Here is a 21,718-nt window from a genome sequence, read left to right as displayed (position 1 = left end):
AAACGATACTACTTGTAAGATGTTGCTACAAATATAACAATACATTTTCCAAAAAACCAAAGTATCTTTTTAAGGATACATACAATTCCATTCTTGATCAAACTTCAAACAACTAGTAATTTCAAACTATTCCACATATACCTTTTTTCTAAAAGTTTTAAAATAGTTGTAAAATATTACTAGGAACATAAGAATATTTTTTCCAAAAAACCAAAGTATCTTTTTAAGGATACATACAATTCCATTCTCGATCAAACTTCAGACAACTAATAATTTCAAACTATTCTATATATATCTTTTTTTAATTGGAAAAATTTTAAAATAGTTGTAAAATGTTGTTAGAAACATAACAATATTTTTTCCAAAAAACCAAAGAATCTTAAGAACATGTTCAATTCCATTCTCGACCAAACTTCAGACAACTAGTAATTTCAAACTATTCTACATATACCTTTTTTCTAAAAGCTTTAAAATAGTTGTAAAATATTACTAGGAATATAAGAATATTTTTTCCAAAAAACCAAAGAATCCTTTTAAGGAAATTTTCAATTCCATTCTCGATGAAACTTCACCAGTAATTGTTGTAAAATATTACTAGGAACATAAGAATATTTTTTCCAAAAAACCAAAGAATCCTTTTAAGGAAATTTTCAATTCCATTCTCGATGAAACTTCACCAGTAATTTGAAAGTGTCCGCAATAATTTGACCACCCACTGTGCAAGGATTGAAAAGAACCAACCAAACCGCTAAAATTATTTTCCATCGTATTATCGTCCAAAGATATCTCGGTACGGTAACACGGAAACGTCGAATTTAATCCACCGCGGCGGAACGACCGTCTACGGTGACCTATAGTTTACGATCGTACAGTTTGGACGAGAGCCCGATGCACTCGTCACGCGATGCGCCACCCGGAATATACCGGAATGGTATAAACAGTTACGGTCTGTGTCGGCTGACACAAAGCCCTAGAAAAGGGGCCGTTTGGTGGGTGAACAGGGCACGAGTAAGTCGTATAGGATAGGAAAAGATAGATTAACCCGGTTAGATAGGGATCTCGGAGAATGTGACGGCGTAATAGGGCCGCGAGGGGTTGAGTCGCAGGTGCAACGCTGCAACCGGGGGGTTGCAGTCGCAGGTGCTTTCTCCTGCAAGCGACCCTCTAATATCCTCGGGCCATTTCTAAAGTTGCGCGCCTACGTGCAGATAGCGACGGCTATTCAATTTTCTCTCCTTTTGCCCCCTCTCTAACCCCTATCCTCCCCTCTCCTGCCCCCTTACGACCTGTCGATTATTATACGCAACGTTGGAAAATTTCGAAGGCATTTTTAACAATTGTGTAACACTATTTATGAATATAATGGGCGGAGTGAAAAAAATTTTGGTTTTCTCTCATTTTACTCCTCTCTTCCCCTCCCCTCCTCCTATTATAAGCTGTAGAATATTATATGTATCGTTGGGAAGTTTCGATGTCATTTTTAACAATCGTGTAGCAGTATTTATGAAAGTAATGGGTGGAATGAAAAAATTTTTAATTTTCCCTCCTTTTTAGCTCCTCTCTACCCCTCTCTACCTCCTCCCCTCCTACTATAAGCTGTCGAATATTATACTTATCGTTGGAAAGTTTCGAAATTATTTTTAACAATCGTATAACAGTATTTGTGAAAGTAATGGCTGGAGTGCACAAATTTTTAATTTTGCCTCCTTTTGCTCCTCTCTACCCCCTCCTCTCCTACTATAAACTGTCGAATATTATACATATCGTTGGAAAGTTTGAAAATCCTTTTTAACACATTGGTCACTGGTAAACGTACAAGCTTCTAAAGGAAGGATTGCAAGGAATTTATTTATTAATTTACTATTCATTAATTTCCAAAAATATGGAAAATTTATATTCATAGGAGACGATAACAGTCGCGTAACGTTACTTGTGAAAGTAATTAATATTAGTAGAGAATGTAATTATTATTAATACAGAATTGAAAGTGTTTCGCAAGTTGTAGTAAATTGAAAATGAAAAGTACAATTTTTTGAAACAACAAAATTGTCAGATATCGACGTTAGGTCGTTAGTGTACATCCATGATTTATATGGACTTTTTCCATGATTTATATGGACAATTTTTAGCCACGCATATATACATATGTACTGTATGCGCGCGAAAAGATTTCACATGGACTTATAATGCGTTCTATTCGTTCCAGGATTACTCTCTTAAGTACAAACAGTATATATATAGCACATCTGTCGCGTACCCGCCTAAAAAGATAGCTCCTGAACGAAGTATACTCCATGACCCCAAATGCAATCTTCTCACGCGCGTACTGTAGTTCACACGTAAAAGCGACTCGCGAATCGCGTCTTCTTTTATTGTTATTCCATCGAGCCCCCATTCTACCAAAATTATTTTCCTACTCATTGTACCTACTGGAACCATTCCAAAAAAAAACGAAAAAAAAAAAAATTTCCAAAAGAAACATCGACCAAGGACCGCCCTAACATACAAGATGTTACTGCAAATGAGAAACCTACCTAAACATCGTTATCCAGACACAAAGCAAGTTGACAATCAAATTTTTAATCTGGATTTTTGAAAAGGGGCCATTTTTCATACCAAATACAAAACATACCATTTAAATGAAAACACTTCGATATGTCGGTTACTTACAATCATATGAAAAATCGTGATGCAAAATGGTTCGAGTTTAACGTGAACCTTCAAACGGTCAATACGAAAGAACTGACGGTGAACATAAAGGAATAATATTTCGAATCGCGACAAATGGCGACCAATCGGCACTCGTAGACGCGGGATCAACAAATCGGCCGACCCTTTCGTTTCGTTTAACTTGTCCGTCGCGTCCGATTTCTGGCCTGGCCTAGAAGCCTTATGAATATTGCACCGTGCCACGACCTTTTCGCTCCTCGTCGCTGCACCATCGTCTGCCACCTTTTTATTATTGACGACCGCCTTCTTTATACGCTTACCGTGAATTCGTGCGTCAGACACTCCACACCCCGCGTCCCTCGCCCTACCGTCTCCATTCGACCGGAAATTACTTTTTTTCCCGGGGTTCTCGCCATGTTGTCCAGGCGTGGAGCTCTCCGCGCGGTACTCGAGTAGCTGGTAGTTGCGGGTTGAGAAATAGGACGTTGGGCTCGTGAACACCTCGAACTGTGTATAATCGTTTCGTCCAGGTCGTGCTTGTTGAGCCAACACCAAAATTGATCGCGAGTGTCCCGTACATTTGTGTCACGATACATTTGCCTTCCAATATGCCCATTATTTAGGCATGTTGCGCGTGCACCTTCATTTGTTACCAGGGATTCGTTTGGACGATATTGTTCGCGTAATTGTACCGAGTGTGTCGAACGAAGTGTCACGAGTTTGTTTCTGAGGGACCTAACTAGGAACATCGATTTCGTTTCTGGTGTAGTCGAATGGTAGGGTGATCGTTTAGAATCTGACGAAGTCGGCTAGGCGAGTGATTGCTGTGGATTAAAGAGCAGGTTTCTTTGGTTGGTGTTAATTTTACGTCGTTGAGAGAACTCTCGTCGAACTGAATACGAAATGTACTGTGGGCAATTGAAAAGACGTCATTTGGATTAAGAGGAGTCTAGTGGGATGTGTATGGTGAATGTGGGGAACCTAGAGCAATTTGTGCTTAGGTGTGGACCTCTGAAGGCTGATTGAAACGTCTTACCCAATAGGAGTACCAGTTTCTGACAGGTGACATCTTTTCAGATACCCATTGTACACACTGCACTACAGAGGAGATATGTAACTTTAATTGCTTGTATTTTTTAAATTGTCTAGCGTAGGAATTTAATGCATTGTGCATAGAAACTGGGACTTGTTATTTACTATCCTGCAAAAGTAGATTGGGATAGAATGTGGATAATTCTGATGCTTCTCTAGTGAGTACTTTTGAAATTAATGAGTATCTACACCCAACATTTCGCACGTGGCAACTGGGACCTGTAATCTGCCATACTGCAAAAGTAGAGTAACTACTGTCCATCTAAGGTGGATAGTCCTAGTCCTGGTGATAGATATTCATGGTGCACATTACAGGCTATACAGAATATGTCACTTTCATTACTTGTACCTTTGAAACTAGCTAGTGTCTAGGCTTAACCTTTTGCACATAACAACTGGAACCTTTAATTTATCATCCTGCATTGGTAAATTAACATCCAAGAAGCTTGTACATCTGGTGACAGATGTAGCTCTCATTGCAATACATAGTACACTTTGAAACTATCCAGTATCTGAACTTAGTATTCTAAACACAGAGAGTAGGATCTGTAATTTATCATCTTGCAAAAGTAGAGTAACATCTAAGCTGGATAGTCCTAGTCTTGGTGATAGATATTCATAGTATATATTACAGGACCTACGGCATATGTAGCTTTGATTATTTGTACCTTTGAAACTACCCAGTGTTTAGTCTTAATCTTTTGCACATAGCAAAAGGAACCTGCAATCTACCACCCTACAACAGTACAATACCTAAGACTTCTAGATCTGGTGATAAATATCCGTAGTATATATTGCAATACATAGTGTGCTTTAAAATTATCCAGCCTCTGAACTTAGTATTCTAAAGCCTAGAAGTAGTCCTACTGTAATTTACCATCTTACAAAAGTAATATAGTACCTAGGATAAATAGTCCTAATGCTGGCGATACATATTAGTAGTACACATTACAGACATATGTAACTTTGGTTACACGTACCTTTGAAGCTACTTAGTGTCTACACCTAATCTTTTGGACGTAGCACTTGGAACCTGTAATCTACCACTCTGCAAGAGTACAATATCTAAGACTTCTACATCCAATGTCAGATGTACTCATTGCAATATATAGTGCACTTTAGACCTATCCATCCTCTGAACTTAATATTCTACCCACAGTAACCACAGTACCTGCAGTCTATCATTCCATTGAAATATAGATTAAATTCGTCTAAAGACAAACAATTTAGAATCTTTCCTCCTGAGCACGCAACACACGAAATTTGTGCAATATCCAGCACCCCATTGGCGTCAATAGTGCGCTAAAATTCTCTAACAGAGACCGACGGACAATTTGTTCGAAAGTCCGGGGGCAGTGTGTCGGCAGGAAGGGCTGGCACAAAATGTCGATTTCGTGTGTGAGAAAAAGAAGACACGGGCAGCTGCTGGGAGCAGCGTGTGCTCCCATCGCATCGTCTCTCGAAATTGCAGACGCGCGCAGATACAGCGCTGATAATGGGGCCGCGCGAATAAAGGCCAACGTCCTTATCGGGCCGTTGATCTCGACACTTATCGATATCGAGATGTACTTCTTTTTCAAGGGTCGTCGACAATCAGACCCGGCCATTCGGCCTCGAAAATACGCTTCTTCCACAACCGTGGCTCGGACTCTTCGATCGACGTCGCTGAACTTATTCGATAACGCGAAACTTAATCGTGGACCTTGACGAATTATCGTTATCGTCGTGGAGCTGTTTCACGAGCGTGCGAGCGAGCGACGAATTCGAAATCGTCGACACGAGCGCACAACTAGATCCTGTCGCCCGGATCGCTTTCTTTCGTTCGAGTTCGAGTGGTCACTGTTATCGATTCGAGCGTTCTAACGAAAATTAATCAACAATAGGGATTTCGGAGCGCGGAGAAGCATCGAATTTAATTAATCGATTGCATCTGCGCCGATCTTCAACCACGATAAATCTTCACGGGAATATTAATCGACGAACGAGATTGTGTAACAATTATCTCGAGATTGTGGAATTATTTATCGGAGTGGTTTGCAAGCTTTTGAGAATGCGCCCTTAAGTTAGGAAAAAAAAGAATCTCGTGGAGGCAGTGGGTGAAAAATTGTACGTGAGAAATATTCATTGAAAATCATATTTAAGATGTATATTTTTTTGGTTGAAATTTTGCATCATGGCACTCTTCTTAAATAATCAGAACGTCCCCCCCCCCCTGAAGAAACCATTGATTTGTATATTCATATTTACTAATTTCATCGTTTATACATACTTCGTATATTAGTGTAATTGTTAACCGATAGAAGCTACGAAAAAAGAAAACTATTGCGAGGAATCTGAGAAAGGGTTTTATTATTTAAAAGTGATCCTGTTAAACAGTAGGTTGAAAATTATTGAAAAAAAAAAAGATTAAGTGAAGAAAAATCTTTAAAGTATCAAGATTTTTTCTACGTTAAAAATTTATCTATTTATCTAATTTATATCAAATCCCTCCCCCCTCCCTGAAAAACAGTTTATGAATTAAAGGGCCGTTCGATTAAACTCAAAATAGAACTCTCGAAACATAACAATACAACTCTTCGGAACAATCGAATCGTTGTTATTAATTTTTAAGGACAATCTTCTCGTTCGATGTAAACAAGCATGTTTACTCTCCCTCCCCCCAAAAATGCACAAGGTTACTATATTTCTCGATAGGGGGTCCACAGCCAAGGATCGAAACGTTGAATCGCTTCAATGTTACATAACGTTGTATGCAAATCCTCGGCGAAGTTCCTCGTCTCCAGTTTATTTTCGTCGTGGGAAATCAGAAGGTCGCCCGTCGAAAACTTCGCGAAGATTAACCGGAATCGTTGAGAGTTAATTAGCGCGCGAACGTGACTCCGCAGCCGCGGCCGACGCATCAGAAAATCGCGCAGTGTTCCGCGCGTGGTGGTTCGACGCAGCATTTATGCTAAACAACCGTAATATTCTCGCTGAAACCGTGCGACAAACGATCCAAATTTGGTTAAAAACGTTCATTCGAAACGGTTGGTTCGCTCGCGATGAAATATTGCAAGATTCAATGCAGAGAGTGCCTATGTATATTATATTTTAGTGCACGTGTGCATGTGTTTGTTTGTTTGCATGTGTTTGTGTTTTTGTGTATTTGCGTTTGTTTGTGCGCGTGTGTGTTGACGTGTTTGTGTTTTTGTGTATTTGTGTTTGTTTGTGCACGTGTGCGTTGACGTGTTTGTGTTTTTGTGTATTTGTGTTTGTTTGTGCGCGTGTGTGTTGACGTGTTTGTGTTTTTGTGTATTTGTGTTTGTTTGTGCGCGTGTGTGTTGACGTGTTTGTGTTTGTTTGTTCGTGTGTTTATGTCTGTTTGAGCGTGTGCTTGTGTTTGTTTGAGTGTGTGTTTGTACATATGTTTGTGTTTTTTTTATGTGCATTTTTGCATATTTATATATGTATTAATATAAAACATATTTTTACATATATTAATATAAAATATGTATGTATTTTTTTTTTGTTGCATAAATTAAACGAGAACGAAATGGTCGAGAAACGAACAGTTGGTGAGATCATTTCGAACGAATCTCTTTATGAAAAGAGACGTTAAAAAATTTGAGGACCCTCTTCAACAGACACGTTTGTTTTAAACAATTGACGAACTGGTCGTTTTTCAACCACTTAACCGTAATACTTTTCCACGTGGATTGACGAAAGGATTCGATCTGCGCGAAATGAAACGAACGTTTTCGATTACGAGAATTGTACACCTGCAGAATGCACATGCATCGTTGCACCTGTGAGAAAAATATGGCCCTGAAGACACGGTCCTCTTCGAACCATTCACCTTTTTCCACTAACATATTTTTCTAATTGCAGTCGGAAAAGAGATACGACTTGTTCCAGTTCCGTGCATAAACCTGTATATACAGGGTGTCTCTCTTAACGCGAGTAACTAGAATTACCTACGTTTCTTGTGAAGATACGAAGAACAGTTAAAGGGGAGGTTTGCAAAAGTTCCAAGAAATTAAACACCTTTTCTCGAGTGTTGTATTTTACGAGCAAATTTGCATCGAGTATTTCACCACTAAATGATCTTGTGTAAAAAATCAAACTTCCGATAAAAAAAAAGAACTGTATAAAAATAAAATATGTAAAAAAATCGTTTCAATAAAAGTGTGAGCTTGATCGAATAACGGAAAAAAATTTAGATAGATATAAAAATTACTGTATGCTGCTGTAAAAAAGTTGTCCATCCACCTGGATATTTATTAAACAACTCTTGAGTTGTTTTCAATACAATTATCTTGAACTATGAATTTTTGATCACACACGTGCCAATTTGACCGGGAAACAATACGTTTAAGAAGGCATCACAAATTATCTGCAAACTAAAATCAATGATTGAATCAACGAAGATTACAATAAAATGATTAGGAAACAATCGTGATTGTAATAGGAAAATATACAATCAACAGGAGATAACCAAGAATTAGGTAACCGGCTCAACAATACGAATATTAAATTTCTCTTATCCGTTGAATACTTATTTGCAAAAATAATCGTGCAAACAATTTTATTTTATTTTATTAACACTTCAAGACCGATACGAGGACTGCACACATGGCTGGGCCTGGTCAGGTAGCCTCAGGTATAAAACGGTTGCGAAAGCTACTATGTCCTTCGTCCAAAGAGATATTAAAAGATTGTCTACGTGACAGTAATTAGAAATATATATATACACATCTTGGACTAAAATTCGTAGTACACGTGGACTCGGAGAGATTCTATGGCTCGAAAGAAGACGAAAATGTAGAATGATAAAATTGTATCCAGGACATTGTTTACGAAAAAAAAAGCATTCCAAAATCAATGTAACAGACATGCACTTAATTGCATATGTATTCATTCTGGATCAAAATTTTTTGGTACAAATGAAGTCAGAAAAATTCTATAGCTCAAAATGAAATGAAAATATGCAATAATAAAATTGCATTGGATGCTTCGTTTTTTGAAAAATAATGCATTTTTAAACAATTTAGAATGCACTATCAGACACTGTTTATTATCAATATTCACCTACTAGTGCGTTTTTATTTTCAAATGCATTTTTCTCAAAAACAAAACTTTTATTCGTTATTCTATATTTTGTCTTAGTTCGAACCATAGAATTTTTTCAGTCCCATTTGCACCAAAAATTTGTATATAATAGGTGGACAATTTTAGAGCAACAGCTGGGTCGCGCACATTTACATATGTACTGTATGCACGCGAGAAGATTGCATACGGAGTTATAGCAGGTTCTATTCGTTCATGAACCATCCTCTCAACTATGAATGGCATGTATGTTTGTTGCGTACACGCCTAAAAAGGTAGCCCCTTAACGAAGAGGACCCGTTATGACTCAAAATGCAATCTTCTTAAACGTGTACTGTAGTTTTACACGTAAAAGAGACTCATGAATCACGTTTTCTCCTTGTTTGTTCAAGCTCGTATTTTACAAGAATTATTTTCGTACGTATTAGAATTATTTCAAGGGGATGAGACAAAAATATTTGTAAAAAATATATTATCCACGGACCACACTAATGTACAGAATATTACTGAAAATGTAGAATCTTTCAAAGCTTCGTCGAGGCTCAGATTTTCATTAATACGAACAAGATGAACCATTTAAATTAGAACACTTAAATATCTCCATTATTAAAAGTACTGTGAAAATGTTTCAAAACAAACTTGAAGGGGCACAGGTGGCGTTAACATTATTTTTTCTCCAACATCATTTTTCACAAAAATAATTAGTACAATCGATTATTTTTTTCAACAGCACCCTATATATTTTCTCAATATCCACAACACGAAAAAAAAAACAAACAAACAAATCAAACGACCTTACAAATCGTACTCTTTCAATCGTGTATACTTATATAAAAACAAAAAATAAAAAACAATTCCTTACGCAGAAATTTATTCAACGTAAATTTAAAAACTATTGAAAAACCTCGATAAGAGTTAACGAGCTGAGGATACTCGGAGAAAACGACAAGCGATCGCGACAATAGCGCAGGGTGTTGTACATCGGACCGTGAATTCGCCTATTCGAGTCTCGACACGCTTATTGTCGGACAGCCAACAATGCGGGGTGGCTATCCTTGCTTCGATTCCTACTTTTTACGATCCCGAGGCGAACCTCGATTTCCCTTCGGTCGGTCCGGGGCTGGGGTAATCGCTGCGAGAATAAAAGAGGAATGGAGGAAAAGAAGAAAAAAAAAAAAATATCGACTCGACCCTGTTTCCCTCGAGCCATCTGAATTTCATCTCACTTTCAGCGGCGCGTGTACATATAAGCGGGGAGGGGGGACTCGGTCCGATCGACGTCGTCGTCGCGTCACACAGACGGACGGGCTGAATTACGGCGCATTGATTCGGCCACGGGGAGCAAAAAATAGCCGGACAACCGGAGGAAATGCATAATTGTGGAATCGAGCGTAGTTAGGTCACGGTTCCTATTTTTAGTTCGGCACTGATTACGAGTTCAAACGAAAGCAAAGGCCACCTGTGTGTGTCCAACGTTTACTTTACGCCGTTGCTTCATCGTCTACTGCTCCCTACCTCTCGTTCATTCTCCCCCATTCCCTCGCTCTTGTATCCGAGGTACACGCGCGCGCGCGAAATCTCTCGTTGCAAAGCTTTTGACACGATCCTTGATCCGACAAAGCTTCGAACGCGCGAAAACCACGGGGAAAAACGAGCCTCGCGCGCGTCAATTTTCCTTTTCTCGTGTGTGTACAACCTTGTCATTGGTTTTTCAGTTTTTTTTTTTTCTTTCTTTTTTTTAATCGGTCCTCGACGACCATGAGAGCCGCCACCGAGTGCGTTGAATGTGATACAGGTCGCGACACGCGTCGAGCCATGCGACTTCGGTGTTTCGTGGTGTGCTGAGTCAGCGGCGGAGTGGGGGAGAGCGGTGGTGGGGAGAATAGCGGTAGTGGGGAGTAGCGCTAGTGGGGAGTAGCGGTAGTGGAAAGAGTAGCGGTACTGGGGAGCAGTAGTGGGGGAAACGAATGGTCGGAGAGGGGATAACGACTCGCCGAGACGATATTCGAGGAAACCGTACCATTTTTTCTCATCGGGGAACGTAAGATACACGCTAAATCGATCCGTAATATGTTTCGTTTTATTTACGGATTATTATCTCAACGATGCGATTATCGCAGTCCCACCCCTCGACACAAACAAACTCGACAGATAATATATCGCATGTTTACCTTCGTATTTGCGTGCTCGTGATTCCCTCTTCAAGACCAATGCGTGTAAATATTCGCTAGAAAAATCGCGATATCAATTTCGATCGTCTCAGGGATCAATAAACTTACGCTCAAGGGGAAATTGGAGGACATTTTAGAAGTCAGATTTATTCGATTTATCAACATTTTTTTACGTTTGTTTTCTTGTTCTTTTATAGGTACTAATAAACCGGGTTGGGCAGGTTTTATTCGAAATAAGATAACCAATAATTGTCCTATTATCTGTATGTTTACTCAGTTTTTATATATTTACTCTTCAATAATTCTCCGGACTTGTGAGACACTATACAAAAATGTATATTTCCAAAACCGTTGAAAATGTTAATACGATGGAATTGAAAAATAAATCAAATATTCGATCGAACATATATAATTGAAATAAAGTGGAAAATTATTTGATTTGAAATAGAAATAAAATAATCTAAAAAGTAATTGTTCAATCGATGAAATAAAATAAGATATAGTTATTTCAGATAACATGCAACCAAATAAGATTATATATTATATTAACCGTTTTTTTTTTTCAAGTAATTAATTTGAATAATATCTAAGCTAAATAACAAAAATCTGAAATGGATACATCTCATCGAAACACACGTGCGCGTTACACACTGTTAGATAAAAGGCAGAGTTCCCGCGAGTCGAGCGCAATCGATAAATTTGCTATTCGAATCGTTTCAAGGATCCCGTTTTCCAACGGATTCCAATTCACCCTGGTTTCTCGAATCAACGTCTTCTTTCTCTTTCCACACCCTTCTTTCACCCCCTTGTAATGTGTGGAATATTAAAAAGCAGCCTCTGCGCAAAACGCAGTCAATAGACCAATAGAAAATTTCAATATTGACGCGTTGTTCCTCATACATAAAGAATGAACATTTCTTGAAAAAGGAATAATTTTTACAATATACATATCTTAAGACCATAGAAGAATATAAAGAATGAACATTTTTTGAAAAGAGAAAAGAATAATTTTGAAGTATGTTTTTCTTAAGGAAATTGAAAAAAAAAATTATTTAAAAATATCTCTCTCTTAAGATCGTTAGAAAATATACAGAGAATATTTTTGAAACAAGAGTAATTTTTTAAATATGCCTCTCTCGAGACAATTACCAAACGTTTTTCTTCCTAATCTTAAATAAGAAATGTAGAGTACAATCTTCCTTATCTGAACATTCCACTATCCAAGCACTCTATTTTTTATTACAAGTCTAACAATGGAACTATTAACACAGCATCTTAACGACATGATACCGTGTGTGCCCTAAATACTAAAACGAAATGTGGAAATCAATGTTGACATGCATCAGTATCTTAAAAGATACGACTCATTAGTAAAATGTCGAAGGAAGATTTAAGGTCCCTCAATTCTTAACCAAATCATGTTCAGTTTTATTATTTCTTGCCCCTATTCTTAGTATTCTTTCATCAATTTTTTTATAACATAAAACCTCGACGAAACTTTTCATCATTTTCCATATATGTTCTTTAACTTTCCAAGATATAAACTTTTCTTCTTTGTTAAAATTTATCAATTTTTCACGAAGTAATAAATATTATTCTCCATGGACGTTCTTCTCGACGATGTGCAGTCTAGCATATTTTTATGTTAATCTGGAATTAAAAATCAAACAGAGTTATTTTCGTAATAAAACTACGAAAATATATGAACCTTGACTTCTGTTTAAAAAATATATTATTATAGATAATACGTAGTCCCGGATTTTCAATCTTCAAAATATTTCTACCAAAATTAACAAAGTCATGTGCGTTTAAAGGAAATGTTGTCCATAAAATATGACGCATCGTTACACCGTATCGTAATAACAGGTATTTCGACAAATCTAGCTCGAAAGATTAAATGTCTTATGGCCAGGTTTCGCTCGATTAGATCAAATGTATCTTATTCGATAAATCGTAGGAGCAATATAAAGTGTGTGTTCAAAAAGTTCGGGGAAAGAAAAATACAAACGAGAAGCTCAAGACACTGGTATGAAAACTTTAAACACGATATTTTCAAAATATATACATTTCTTCAACTGGTTGCTCGAGTTCTACTTGACACCAAATTTTGAGAGAAACTTCAACAAACGAGTGCTTATTCTCCATATTACGATAGAATTTTCAAAATCCATATGTTTGAACCGTATACTTTGAGAAAATAGAAAGAAAAATCGACTGTTCGAAGCCTTTAACTGTCGGTTAACCGAGCGTGGGTCTATAGTGACCCACGCTCGCAAAAAAAAAAAGGTCTCGCCAATTTCCTTGATTCGCGACGAATAATTTAAGCACTGTTTATTTCAGAAGCGATCGATAAAAGGGTAAAATAGAAACGAAAGATTGAATTGGGTCTAGATTGACCCAGGTTGTTGATCATCGCTAGAAGCATTCCGTCGATCGTGGTAAAGTTAATGGCTGCTTCGTATTCGTGACAGAACCATACATGCGTTACAATAGTAGATCCCTAGAAATACCCCTTGATTCCCTGACAAGCGTGGGTCAACATTGACCCACGCCCGTAAAGATCCTCGTCGATCTCTTTGATTTACGACGAGTAATTTTACTTATTTCGGGACTGATGCAGCAATCGACAGAATTACATAATTAGAGAAGGTAAGGCCGGGTCTAAAGTGACCCAGGTTTCCGCAAATCGTTAGAAACGTCGCGTCGATTGACCGAGAGTCAAAGGTTGCTTCGAACGCGCGAGAAAAATCGGTCGTGCCACGGGTCAATTTTGACCCGTGCCTATAAAAATCCTTGTCGATCTCCTCGATTGACGACGAGCGATTTCGTTTATTTCAGAACTGACAGACAATATTAGGGAAAGGTAAGGCCGGGTCCAGAGTGACCCAGGTTGCCGATAGTCGTTAGAAACGTCGGGACGGTCGTCTGAGACTTAAAGGCTGCTTCGGATTCATGACAGAATCAGACATACGTTACTATAGTCGGTTAAGCGATAAAACGACTCGATAGCGACTCGAAGAGCGGCGCGGCCTTCACCGTGTACGACTACGCGACGATATTTATCGGTTGACCTCGACTAGGAAAATCCGATCTTCGATCTCGAGTGCATCCAGCGAGCTTAAGCCTATCGAAATTTATCGCCGTAGCTGGCAGGCCTACCCACCGTTAATCCGTGCCACATATTCCTCGATATCCGTTCGCCGATCTTATCGTTGATCCGGCATAGCTTTGTTGTCGTAACTCACGCGGATTAATAGGACTGTTGGGAACGATCTTTATGCAAAATCGATATTCTAAGTGGATCGATGGGGTGCTTTTTTTTTCTCTCTCTGGACACGTGTCACGTCCGCGTGAACCGTCACTCGGGTCAGAATGCAACTCGCTAAGTATTTTTTTTCTCACGTTATTATAGCAACACTTTAAGATTGTTTTTTTTTCGCACTTATTATAGTAACTTGTTAAGATTTTTTTTTTTCGTACTTATTATAGCAACTTGTCAAGTGGTTCTTTTTCTCCAGCTTATCACAGCAACTCCTTAGGTTTCTTTTTTCCTTTTTATGGTAGATACTTATTAATTATTTTTTTTTTTTTTCTTTTTACTCGAGTCTGATCTGTCATGAATTTTTCGTGTGCTTATTATAGCAATTATTTAAAGAATTCGTAATGGTAATAAGAATAATAAAATTTAAGAATCTTTGCAGCAGTGAGGGGGGGGGGGAAGAGTTGAATAAGGAGGCAGTTATGTAGATAGTAGGAACAATTGGTGCATTGTATTATACAATGTTGAATATTTATTAAGTTTTCATTGGAGCTTCTCGGGATGTTGGTGAAATCTATTACTTTTTAAAAATAAATTTTCAAAATGGTAGCTTGTTAGATATCAGGGTCTTGCTGCACACTAATTAAATAAATAACTGTTGCGAATATATGAAATTATAATCGAAGTATGTATCTGTATGAGAAGCACAAAAAAAAATATGATCGAAAAGATAAAATGTGTAATTCTTCTAGATGTTCATAATAATTTGATCACTTACTGCATAAAGCAGCCAAAATAAATTATAACTTTTTATATTGATAAAAAAATCATTTATACTTTGTATAAGCATGCTATATAAATAATATAAAAATCTCCTTCCATATTTTCCATAAATCACTATCACGAATGGAGATGAAATTCATTTAAATTTAATATATTCTCGACACAAGTTAATTTGACCCAAACAGTTTCGATATAACAATTATTTGAACAAGTTAACCAAGAGAGATCAAATATGTTTACACTTTGTTTATAGCATCAATGATTTTTAGGTAATTTTTGTTTCTACCTTCAAGATTAGTTATGATATTGTGACGTTTTAATATTAATTTTTAATTTTAGTATTAGCTGACAATAAATAAAAGAAAAAACTTGAGGTAAAAGACTTAAATATTTAGTTCATGAATAGTGTTTACATTGTCACATTGACAACTGCAATAAATGGAAATTAATACTATAAAAATGTATCCACTAATAGCCATTAGAATAATAGTAATACCGTAATTCAAATTTTTAATGATATATTTGAAATTAACCGCCATACGATACAAAATTAATAAAAAAAGGTTTATTTATCAAAAAATGTAAACGAATCGCACAGAATATTTTAAATCGAAACATTAATCCTATTCCGAAAATTAAAATAAATGTATTTGTTAATTCTTCTCTTAGTGCTTTCGTTATAGTTATTCTGAAAGTTCAGCTTAAACAATAACAACATAAAATTTACAGAAAAATATATCAAACTAATATCTCCGAATTGATGTACTCAAAAATAGTAAAATATTTATAAATAAATAAATGTGTTGAAATCTATGAAACTTGTACAAAAAAAGAAAATTGTTACATTTGAAAGTAATTTGTTTTTATATCAAAAAAGAAACATTTACTTTAAATATATTTCTCCACCTCGTTACAAATTTTTATCTACTTCGTTGAACAAAAACAATTTACTTACAATTGTTAATCGTCGGTATATTTTTTCTTGTTCGTCGTAATAATTTTCTATCGGACTTGGTAAAATTTTTCGATATTTTCATAAAAATTCTTCGATTGTTACGAAAATATTTTATCCGGTTATCCTTCGACAGAGTTGCGGTAAAATTTTATTCGAATAATAAATGACGAATAAAACCAACGTGTAACGATTGATTTGCGACGTTTATTCGATTGGACGGTTAAATTTTGATTCGTTCATTGTGAAACATTTCGTTCTTTAATTAACATTCTAATTTTTATTCAACGTGCAACGGATGGAAAGCTGTTTACTTTTTATTCGTTACTTGACATTTTTATCCAGATAACAACTTTGCCCGTTTCTGCCTTTTGACTGCTTCGACATATCCTTTTCAGAGAGATAGTTTTATCTGAATAAGTAATAACCCGATGGAGTCGTGTCTGGAGAGTAAGTAGAGCGTATCATCCTTTGCCGTACGAATTCATCAATTTTTGGGTAATTGCAAATGTTGAACAACCATCTGGGTTATAGACGAAATCGAAGCCCATACACGTGAGATATTTTGTTCCCTTTTTTTTTTTCTTTATGTATTTACTTAACACAGATTCAACTGCACTTAGACAGTTATTGGCAAGGATGGTTCATTTTATTTAAATAATTATATTATATAAATAGAATCCAAAGAGAAGTATTTTTTATCTTTAAAATAAAATATTTTATTCCTACAATTTTGTAACAATTTCAACACTATCGAGAAGCATATTATCTAAAAGAGAAATATTTTATTCCTTCAATTTTGTAACAATTGTTCAAACACTATCGAAAAGTATTTTATCCTTTAAAGAAGAAATATGTTATTTGTGTATAATTCAATTTTGTAACTATTTTAAAATTCTTTTTTAACTGAAATGAACTATTAGTTATTGTTGAAAAGTAACTGTTAGGTATTAATATAGTAACTATCAGTTTTTGTAATTAACTATTACTTTTGTTTAAGCTATTTAACGAGTTCTCAGAAGGAACAATTTTGAGTTATCTGAACCTGATCGATCGATCAATATTGTATATTATTATCAACAATGGAAACGATTACAGCCTAGCGTTATAAAAAAACTGGCCAAATTAGCTTAACAAAAATGATATTTCTTTTTCAGTCGAATAAAATTAATTAATTCCAATCGGAATGGATCTGTCCCGGAATCGCGTATTATCGTTAATTTTATGTTTTTTAAACAAAAATTAGGTTCGTACAGTACGTAGTTCTATTACGAAAAGAATGTTCAATTTTTGATTCCAAATCGACACAAAAAAAATATTAGATTGCACAATCGACAAGGAAGGTCCACGAAGAATAATATTTATTGCTTCGCGAAAGGGCGATAAATTGTAACAAAAAAAAAGCAATTTATTTCTTGGAACATCGAAGAATATATATGCAAAATGAGGATAAATTTCGTCGAGATTTTACGTTAGAAAAAAATTATTCTAAATAGTCTAATTATTCCAGATCAACGTGAAAAAATTCTAGACCGCACACCATCGACAAGGAAGGTCCATGAAGAATAATATTTATTGCTTCGCGAAAAGGCGATAAATTGTAACAAAAAACAGCAATTTATTTCTTGGAACATTGAAGAGTATATATGCAAAATGAGGATAAATTTCGTCGAGATTTTACGTTGGAAAAAAATTGCCAAAAATTACTTTCATTTCAACGTTTTACCCCTTAAGCGCCCTTAGTCTCTTCTCTGTCGACAAGGAAAGCGGATTCGTCGTTTCGATGCGCAACGATCGTCAGAAGAGGGAACGAGCCGGTAGATCCTCCCTCGAGCAGCTTCAAAGAACTTCGACACGCACGACCGCTACTTAATCGGTCGTTGTCGAACGCGTCGCGAACGACACCGACTATACAGTCACTGTGTTCGTACAAATGTATCTTATTCGATGAATCTTAGGAGCAATATAAAATGGATGTTTAGAAAATTCGGGGATAGAAAAATACGAACGAGAAGCTCACGATACTGGTATGAAAACTTTGAACACGATTTTCTCAAGATATGTATATTTCTTCAGATGGTTGTGCAAGTTCTAATTGACACCAAATTCGGAGGGAAACTTCGACAAAACGAGTGCTTGTTTCCCATATTACGACAGACTTTTCAGAATCCATATTTTCGAGCCATACACTTTGAGAAAATAAAAAGAAGAATCGATTTTTCAAAGCCAGATTATCGGAATACCCCTTTAACTTTCGGTCAACGGAGCGTGGGTCTGTAGTGACCCACGCTTGCAAGAAAAAACAAAAAATCTCGTCGATTTCCTCGATTCGCGATAAGTGATTTGAAGCGCTGTTTATTTCAGAACCGATGAGGCGATCGATAGAAGGACAAAGTAGAAATGAAAGGTTGAGCTGGGTCTAGATTGACCCAGGTTGTCGATGGTCGCTAGAAGCGTTGCGTCGATTGACGTAGAGTTAAAGGCTGCCTCGAATTCGTGAGAGAACCACACGTAGGTTACAATAGTAGATTACTAAAAATGCCCCCTGACTCCCTGCCAATTGTGGGTCACTTTTGACCCACGTTCGTAAAAAAAATCTTCGATGTCAACGATTTACGACGAGTGATTTTATTTATTTCAAAACTGATGAGGTAATCGAAGGAATGACAAAATTGGAGAAAGTAAAGCCGGGTCTAAAGTGACCCAGGTTTCCGTAAACGGTTCGAAGCGTTGCATCGATTGATGTAAAGTCAAAGGGTGCTTCGGATTCGTGACAGAATCATACATACGTTACAATGGTAGATTACTAGAAATACCTGCTGTCTCTTTGCCAAGCGTGGGTCAAATTTGACCCACGCTTGTCAAAAGTCCTCGTCGATCTCCACGATTTACCAGTCATGGTTTTTGAACAAACGCGACTCCTCGAGTCGAAAGAGTCAGGTAGATACGATCACATGCTCTCTCCAAGGAACAAACGTACCAAGACTGTGCGAGCATTGATCTGTTTGGACCCTGCGCGTTTCCACGAGGAAGATCGCGTGAAAAGACGGAACAATCTGAATCTAGATCTCGTGGAAAACCTCCATCGCGATTATCAGATTCAATATATCGCCTTAACTTTAAACCGTTTTTTATACTCGAGATCTTGATGGAGTGAAAAATGGATTTGAAAGATTATAGTTCAACGGGAGGGGTAAGATACAATAAGATTAATCGAATAACTAAAATAAGTTGATAAATAAAAGCATCCTTTCGTTCTAGGAGGACTTAGCTCAAAGCGTTGAGAGTGCCTCTCGTGTAGATGCATACAACAGCAGACCTAAAGGACTAGGGGACCATTTTCTATAATAACTTTAATCGAATCACGAGAAAGACGCGAAGAACGGACAAGGTGCTCATTTTCGAATGACCAGATTCGTCATTAGACTAGTTCGGTGATAGTAATCACCCAACACTGAACAGTAGACCCTAGACGTCTTCTGCTCACCGCTTAAAACTCTCGTGACTCAAATAACCTTCATCAAATACCGGAAAAGCTTCAGAAACATATGATGATTAAACCTTGTATCTTTAAGTTACCATTACTTTCCGTCTTTAGAGGAAAATGATTCTACTATTTCTGTACTATTTTTAGGTGATTATCACCTAAACGATGGACAGTAGACGCTAATTGTCCTCTGTGCACCGCCAAAAATTGTCTTCTCGTTGACGTTAGTGTTAACTATAAAATGTTACTTTCCATATTCATGGAACAAGATTCTAGACTATCGTTAAGCAGTGGACAGTAGAGCCTAATCGTCCACTGTTCACCGCCAGAAGCCCTCGTCTCAAATAACCTTCATTAAAACGCAAAGAAGACTCAAGGGACGTAGATCCTCACATGTTTGTATTATTAATACTGTTCGTCCTCATAGGACAAGCTTCTAGACTATCACCAAAGAGTGGATAATAGACGAGGGTCTACTTTGGATTAGGATTGTCCTCTGTTCACCGCCAAAAGCCCTCGTCTCAAATGACCATCATTAAAACACAAAGAAGACTCAAGGGACCTAGATCCTCACGTTTGTATTATTAATACTGTTCGTCCTCATAGGAAAAGCTTCTAGACTATCGTTAAACAGCGAACAGTGGACCTAATCGTCTTTTGTTCATTGCCTAAAACCCCTTTGTTTCGATCAGTTTTCATCAAGTAGCAAAACAGAAAGACAGAGGGACATAAGATCTTCGCATTTCATACTATTATTGTTGTTCGTCCTCATAGGACAAGCTTCTAGACTATCATCAAACAGTGGACAATAAACCCTAATCATTCTCTGTTCACCGCCAAATGCCCTCGTCTCAACTAACCTTCGTTAAAACGCAAGAAAGACTCAAGGGACATAATTCCTCACATGTTTTTATTATTATTACTGTTCGTCCTCCTAGGACAAGCTTCTAGACTATCATCGAACAGTGAACAGTAGATCCCAATAGTCCTCTGTTCACAGCCAAATGCCCTCGTCTCAACTAACCTTCATTAAAACGCAAAAAAGACTCAAGGGACATAGTTCCTCACATGTTTGTATTATTATTATTCTTCGTCCTCATAGGGCAAGCTTCTAAACTATCATCGAACAGTGAACAGTAGACCCCAATAGTCCTCTGTTCACCGCCAAATGCCCTCGTCTCAACTAACCTTCATTAAAACGCAAGAAAGACTCAAGGGACATAGATCCTCACATGTTTGTATTATTATTATCGTTCGTCCTCTTAGGACAAGCTTCTAGACTATCATCGAACAGTGAACAGTAGACCCCAATAGTCCTCTGTTCACCGCCAAATGCCCTCGTCTCAACTAACCTTCATCAAATAGCAAAAAAGTCTCGAGGGACACACGAAGATCCTCGCATCTTGGTATTATTATTATCGTTCGTCCTCTTAGGACAAGCTTCTAGACTATCATCGAACAGTGAACAGTAGACCCTAACAGTCCTCTGTTCACCGCCAAAAGCCCTCGTCTCGTAGCGAGCGGCGAGCACAGAGTACGCGGGTCGACCCGCCGAGACGGAGGCAGATTCGATCGCGGAGCGTACGCGAGGGTGAATCGATCTCCGCGGAAGTAGTAGCTGGAAAACGCACTTACGAATTTCCAAGAGAGCGAGCACAGTCGCCACCTCCTCTGCTCCTGTGTCCAGCTCGACGAGCACCGCTGCGAGGAACCAGGAGGTGACGTTCGTACGGAAACGTGCGCGCTTGTACCGCTACTAGCTGGGGACTGCTCGAGCACTGCTTCCGTTCGACCCTGACTCTACGGCCTTTGGCTGTCTCCTGCTTCCGTTGTCTACCCGTTCAACGGCTCCTGGTGCGTCGGTGTATCACGGTTCGAGATGAACCCGAGCACACCGAGGCACGAGCTGATCACCGACGATACCTCTCTCTTCCACTCCGGGAAGAGCTCTCCTCTTTCTCTTGTTGTTTCGATTCCGTGGGTCCTGCAACCCGGTCTGGATGATCGAGGTATACCTGGTGAACGCAGAAGAACGACGACGACGACGACAACGACGACGACGACGACGACGACGACGCAAATCACAAGAACGAGATGAGGGATTCGAGACGACAACCGTGTGCGATAGAGAAGTAGGCCGGTTAACCGTTCAGGCCGCACTGACGACAAGAGCCGCGGCTAGTAAGGGTGAACTGGCCTGGCATCCCCTCTCGGGCATC

At 37.8% G+C, this 21,718-nt stretch overlaps 1 protein-coding gene across 1 annotated transcript in view; it reads right to left on the bottom strand.

Annotated features, from left to right (window-relative positions):
• Positions 1-21,443, bottom strand: part of LOC143147612 (acetylcholinesterase) — a 117,336-nt gene extending 95,893 nt beyond the window's left edge. Inside the window, exon 1 of the mRNA XM_076312999.1 lies at positions 21,135-21,443. The gene's annotated coding sequence lies outside the window, so the exon portion shown is untranslated. The remainder of the gene's footprint in view (positions 1-21,134) is intronic.
• Positions 21,444-21,718: the final 275 nt, after the last annotated feature.

The sequence above is a fragment of the Ptiloglossa arizonensis genome, chromosome 5, assembly GCF_051014685.1.
Source record: "Ptiloglossa arizonensis isolate GNS036 chromosome 5, iyPtiAriz1_principal, whole genome shotgun sequence".
NCBI lineage: Eukaryota > Metazoa > Arthropoda > Insecta > Hymenoptera > Colletidae > Ptiloglossa > Ptiloglossa arizonensis.
Note: the sequence above shows the minus strand (reverse complement) of the source record. Positions and strands in the feature narration are given on the sequence as shown.